This window comes from Rattus rattus, chromosome 8 (genome assembly GCF_011064425.1).
Source record: "Rattus rattus isolate New Zealand chromosome 8, Rrattus_CSIRO_v1, whole genome shotgun sequence".
Lineage (NCBI taxonomy): Eukaryota > Metazoa > Chordata > Mammalia > Rodentia > Muridae > Rattus > Rattus rattus.
This window is the reverse complement of record NC_046161.1, coordinates 28,863,734-28,870,655: the sequence shown is the minus strand read 5'-3', so window position 1 is coordinate 28,870,655 and position 6,922 is coordinate 28,863,734. Positions and strand designations below refer to the sequence as shown.

The window sequence follows — 6,922 nt, the reverse complement described above, 5'->3', positions numbered from 1 at the left end:
GGTTCCAGTAGAATGTGTTTCTTGATATTGAGAGCTGACATTTATAGATGGAGATTGGCTGGAGGGGTCTATAAGAGAAGGGAAAGCAGGGTCTAGGTGAATCTGTTTAGTCTTCTGAGAATGGGGACAGAAATGGAGAAGGGAGCAGTACCTGTAGACTGCTATGGAGCTGGGACTGCTACGGAGATGGGGCATTGGATTTACAGATGAATGAGAGTGCTATCTCAGGATCTTCTAGCTGCTCCCTGGCTGGCCTGGCTGGTACCCAGGAAATGCATGCCTATGGGGGCTGTCAGCCAGTCTTTATGCCACAATCTTCAACATTATAAAATACCAATACCTGGCTCTCTGCTCCTCCCTGTTCCAGAGACAGCCACATCTTCTCGTGCAGTGCCAGCCTCCTCTCATAGACAAGATGGTGAAGGTCAGTGTGAACAGATTTGGCTGTATTGGGAGCCTGGTTACCAGGGCTGCCTTCATCTCTGCCTCTGGCAAAGTGGAGATTGTTGCCATCAAAGACCCTTTCATTGACCTCAACTACATGGTCTACATGTTCCAGTATGACTCTACCTATGGCAAGTTCAACGGCACAGTCAAGACTGAGAATGAGAAGCTTGTCATCAACGGGAAGTCCATCACCATCTTCCAGGAGCGAGATCCCGCTAACATCAAATGGGGTGACGCTGGTGCTGAGTATGTCATGGAGTCTACCGGTGTCTTCACCACCATGGGGAAGGCTGGGGCTTACTTGAAGGGTGGGGCCGAAAGGGTCATCATCTCCACCCCTTCAACTGATGCCCCCATGTTTGTGATGGGTGTGAACCACGAGAAATATGACAACTCCCTCCCATCCTGTACCACCAACTGCTTAGCCCCCCACCACCCGCCAAGGTCATTCATGACAACTTTGGCATCATGGAAGGGTTCATGACCACAGTCCATGACATCACTGCCACTCAAAAGACTGTGGATGGCCCCTCTGGAAAGCTGTGGCGTGATGGCCGTGGGGCAGCCCAGAACATCATCCCTGCATCCACTGGTGCTGCCAAGGCTGTGGGCAAGGTCATCCCAGAGCTGAACGGGAAGCTCACTGGCATGGCCTTCCATGTTCCTACCCCCAATGTATCCATTGTGGATCTGATATGCTGCCTGGAGAAACCTGCCAAGTATGATGACATCAAAAAGGTGGTGAAGCAGGCATCTGAGGACCCACTAAAGGGCATCATGGGCTATGCTGAGAACCAGGTTGTCTCCTGCGACTTCAACAGCATCTCCCATTCTTCCACTTTGATGCTGGGGCTGGCTTTGCTCTCAATAACAACTTTGTAAAGCTCATTTCCTGGTATGACAATGAATATGGCTACAGCAACAGGGTGGTGAACCTCATGGCCTACATGGCTTCCAAGGAGTAAGAAACCCTGGACCACCCACTCCAGCCCAGCAAGGATACTGAAAACAAGAGAGAGGCCCTCAGTTGCTGAGGAGTCCCCATCCCAACTCAGGCCCCAACACTGAGCATCTCCCTCACAATTCCATCCCAGACCCCCATAATAACAGGAGGGGCCTAGGGAGCCCTCCCTTCTCTCATGAATACCATCAATAAAGTTTGCTGCACCCCCCCAAAAAAATACCAATACCTAATTACTCCATCAGAATATTATGAAGGGTAAGTATTTAGTGTATGTTTAAAAATATTATAAACTTTTCAGTAATGTGATTCAAAACAAACAAAATGAAAGGAAAACCATTGTTCCAATAGGAACGCATGAAGGAGAGAGCCTTGGCACTGAGGTGCAAGCCAATTTCCAGTAGTAAGTGTAGTTTGTCTCAGGATTTTGAAGTCTCTGCCTTCAAATACGATATTAAAATGACATGACCGCTCAGCCTCTGAATGACATTTTTCTCGTTTTCATTTCACACGGAAGCAACTTTTGTCCTTTTAGTGAGGATCATAGTCCAATGTGGCCACCAGATGGCAGCAGAGTTCTTCCCGTGCTACTTCCGATTTGCCAGTGATTGCTAATTAAAGTCCAGCAAAAGGACCTTTGAAGCGCCTGTGCTGTCCTTACCCTGTGGTAGTACCTCCTTCCAGTCATTGTACTTGGGCATCCTGCTCACCTTCCCTGAAGCTGTAGACCAACCACCGTGGAAGCCTGCTTAGGAAGCCTAGGTATCTTAGGCACAAATAGATGGTTAAAGAGCCTGGGCACCAAATTGCACCAAAATCCTGATCTTGTCACCTGGGAAGTGGGAATCTGATCAATGACAACATTTGAAGTTAGGGAGGGTCAAGTTTGAATACAGTTATAGCTGTAGGAAATGTTGCACAGGTTGGGGATATATGCTAAACAACCAGTGCTTGTCTCCTCGTCTGTCTTTGGTAGAAATGTCAACACTCTATGGCTGTTTGAATGAGAACAGCCTCCATAGGCTCATAAATTTGAATACTTGGTTGGCAGATGGTGAAAGTGTGAGGGAAGTATTAGAAGGGGTGGCCTTGTTGGATGAGGTGTGTTGCATGAGGTAGGCTTAGAAGTTTCAAAAGATCCTAGCCATTCCCAGGGTTCAGTCTGTCTCCTGCTTGTGGATCAAGATGTGAGCCAACCAGGTGCTGCTCAGTCTCCTGCTGCCATGCCTTCGCTCTCCCATCATGGACTCTGACCTTCTGGAACTGTAAGCCCGGTTAAACTCTTTCTTTATAACTAGCCAAGATGATGGTGTCTTATCGCAGCAATAGAAAAGAAACTAGTAGAGTAGCAGGCATGGCAAAGAAAATAAAATTATATTTCCCAAGGGAACTCTGAAGTCAATTACTTCCATCTACATAAGGAGTTAGTTGCACCTTTGGATGGTTGTGTAGAAATGGCTTCGATGGACTGGTCGGAAGGGGAATTGGCTATGATGAACAGGCAGACACGCACAGCAGGAGGGAATTGTGGAGCAGTTCTGCAAGTGTGGCATGCTGCGATTCAGAGCACAGAGAGATATACAGTCTGGAAGTCCGTGGTGGCAGACTCCAGCCAAACAGACCTTAAGAACAGCTCTGATCAACCCAGATGACTGGGAAAAGGAGTAGCATGCTCTCTTTTGATTATTATTTTTTTAATTCTGGTGCTAGGGATTGAACTTAGGACCACACACGGGCTAATCGCATACTCTACCACTGAGTCACACCTCCTGCTCTGAACTGTGAAGTTACCATGCTTCCCGTCTCCAATTCTTTGTTAATGCTCTCCTACTTGCATTTCTCATGTCTTTGAAGTCAACCTTCATGGAGCAGAAGGAAGTGGCAGTCAGGAGATATGGTGTTAATACAGAAGAGACAAGCAGCACACTCTATTGGGTCTGCAGAAGGCTACCCAATACAGGGTGCCTTTAAAACAAGCTGGACTTTTTAGCTTTAGGTCATTTTAAACTTAACAGAAAATGAAGGAAAAAAATCACGGTGCAAAATTACCCACAAACCTTTTCCATAGACTCTTGTTGACATCTGACCCTATTTGCTTTATAATTGGCTCTAAGTCCATCAACATACTATCACATTTTTTAATAAAAAGACTTGATAAATTCTATGCACCACTTCACTTCTAAATATCGCAGTATACATTTTCTTAATTAGACTATCCTGTCGTTAATTGCAGTGCTATTGCCCATGTTCACAGTAACACCAACATCCCTGTCATCCTGTAATCTGACACCCATATCACAGCTGTCCCATAGCTCAATGTTCTCACCCATAGGACTTGTCAGCTTCCAGAATAAGATGTAGCCTGGAGTCCATTAATGACATTTTTCAATCTGCGTTCCTAGAGCCATATCTAATCTACGGCTATGTAAACTGACATAGTTAAAGAATACCACTTAGCCCCTTTTCAAAAGGAAACCATTTCTCATTGTGGTCTATGGGCCACAGACGTTCATACATGGACACCGAGGCTATTCACTGCCACCCTGAAGGCATCCTAGATGAGTCTGAGTCTACCTGGATACAAACATACCAACCACTTCCAACTGACGAATGAGATGTCGATCACCTGTTTCTCACAGCTAACCTCTCCACAGTGTAATTGCAACTTAGCAATGTGCAGGAAGGAATTAAATTGAAGTGCTGTTGGGATCTTTGTCAAAGTTAACCTCAAGATCTACGACCCCTATTCTCACAGTAGCCAGTCTTTATGGCGAGAGTTCCAAATAATGGTATCCTGCCCCATCTTCCCTCCAGTCAGCACCGAACATCCTCACCTTCTTTGTTTATTAATTAATTATCTATGTGGACTCAGACTTCATGAATTTTTGATGGTCTATGGCTCACTACGGTACTGAGTAACCATGATGCTCACAGACCCAGATTTAGCCAATAGGAACATTTTCTTTGGGATGGCTGCCACCTCCATGTGGCAAATCCTCTCCCAATGCTTTTAACCAACTTTGGACTTCCTGGCATAAGCAGTTCTGGATCATCTCATGACAACACCACCAGCCATTGCTCTGAGGATCTGTTTGCTTTCAGACTGAGAGACCAGGATTTGGATACCAAGTATTTTCACTCCCTAGGATGTCCTTCAGTGCTTTCTGAGGCAAAAGACTGCAAGTATCTGCACACATATGCATATATACATAAGCTTGCACATAAGCTTGTATATTCACCTAAGGCAAGTATATTCAAATACAGACATATCCATAATCTGTAAGTATATACATATATATCTAAGTATTTTAGAAATGATGAATTCTTACTGACAGCTCTTCTTCCCACCTATCCCTGTGGGAATGTTTCTTTGTTCTGAGATAGGGGAAAGATACTGTGCTTGAATTGTAATATTAAAGACAAATTCTTTCCCCCACCCAAAGCTGTGAGATGTGTGATCCATTTGCCAACAAACAATAGAGTTTTAATATTAAAAAGAAAACCAAAAGAATGGATGGAACTGAGAAAAATGGGGAAATCACCATGAATATATTTCTGTTTACTTACAAATCCATACAAAACATTTTTCCAGCACTTACAAGTTAACAGGGACTGTATTAGACACAGCAGAGGACAAATTAAAAATCTCTCAGCTTAAGCACAAGTTAAATGTGACAAGACACAAGGTTTAGATTTAATAAAAAATATGTAACAGGTATTTGTAGTCAGGTGCCACATGAAGGACCATGTCAGGGAATGGAGTGCAGGGTGCCTGACTGGATGAACCTGGGCCTTTCTGCATGAGTCAGGTCAGACATGAAGGAAATGAAGGGTGAACCATGAAGTTACCTGTGACAGATCTTCCAGGCACAGAAGGAAAGGTGTCTTCTGGTGACATTTGATGGAAGCAGGACGGGGACTAGTGTGATGGAGTACAAAGTACTAGGAGCTCAGATGGAGGAGGTCAGGGAGGGTCACATCACACAGGGGATGCCATGACAACATAAGACTTTGGCTTCTACTGTGTGTAAAACAGAGAGTCATTAAAACTTTTGAAACAGGTTTATACTGTGATTTGCCTTTGGTTTCAAAGTAATCACTCCAGCTGCGGTATGGGCAGAAGGCAGGCAGTCAGGAAAATTCAGTTAGCAGGGATGTAGTAGTAGGCAGTCATGAGCTTGGTGTAGTGATCTCGTGATGATGTGACTGATACTGAGGTTACCACAAAAGTGACCCATTGGAGGTAGAGGCCAGTGTTCATTCTGCATGCCTTTGTTGCTTGTTGCTGGGTATCATAGGTTATAAGGCACCCTACAGAATACAGATATGAACAAGGAGCTAACTGCCTTGTGGGAATATAGTGGGTGAGCCAGATGCCCACAGCTATTATGAATCCAGTGTGATAATTCCTGGGGTAAAGACCAAGCACAGCCTAAACCAGCCATGCTCACGTTCACGGAGGACTGTCTCTCTGTATCTACCAACTCAAGGGAAATTTCACAGAGTATGGTTTTGAAAGAGAGAGGAAGCCATCTCCCAGGATTCTAAGTGCTAGAGGAGACATCCACAGCCTGAATCCCAGTTCCTGTCATAGCTTCTCTGTAGACTTCATGATTCCATCATCCCTATGAATTCCTGTGCTTTTCTGCCAACATTTTTTCAAATATATTCCTTCCACAGTCAATATGGAGTGAGGTTGTGTTTCTTGAGGCCAATGGCTCTTAGTTGAGGCACAGAGAAGAATGATGAATTATCAGAAAAAAATGGTGGTCATTAGGGTATACAGGTCAAAGAAAGAGCGAGAACGGGATGATGTCCAGATTCCTGATACAGGTATGATGCTGACATCATTTACCAAGGAAAATGTTCAAGAAAACTGTAGAGTTGGTGAAGTGACTGAATTTGCTTACCAGTAGGTTTGAGCTGCCCATGGGATGCTGTCAGCCTTGCTGACGAGGCTGTGGTAACAGGTAAGAAGAGGAAGAGTTGCAAAGGAAACAGGGATGTCAGTCTAGAGACAAGAAAAGAGAAGCCAGCACAAACTAAAAAGGACTCAGGGAATGAGGTCAGTCAGATAGGGGAGAAGGCGCATAATCAGCAGCAGTAATGAGAAGCATTCGCAGAGAGCACATGCAAATGCCTTAAACCTTGAAGAACCCATTTCACTATCTTTCTTTTATTTCATTTATCCATATAGATGTAGGATCCAGCTGTAACTTAGGGGCATTTTGTACAATGCAGGCCTTAGCAGGATACTACTCATACAATAATTCATCAATGAATGTGCTGTGATTGAATCCCTGGCCATAATACCATGGGTCATTCAGTGAATCCTTAAGATGTTATTTCACTGACTAGGTCTTTTTTTAAAAAACTAGAGCCAGGGTAGACATGAAAAGGAATTCAATGCAAGAGGCTACAAATCAAAAGAATAAAAATTACTTTAGATATTCATTGTCCTATAGAACTTTTTTTTGTAAAGTCTTCACCCACTTTTCTGTCCCTTTGTAGTGT

The 6,922-nt window shown here is 44.2% G+C and overlaps 1 pseudogene; it reads left to right on the top strand.

Moving 5' to 3' along the window:
* Window positions 1–415: 415 nt before the first annotated feature.
* Window positions 416–1,134, top strand: LOC116907318 (annotated as a pseudogene).
* The last annotated feature ends 5,788 nt before the right edge of the window (window positions 1,135–6,922 follow it).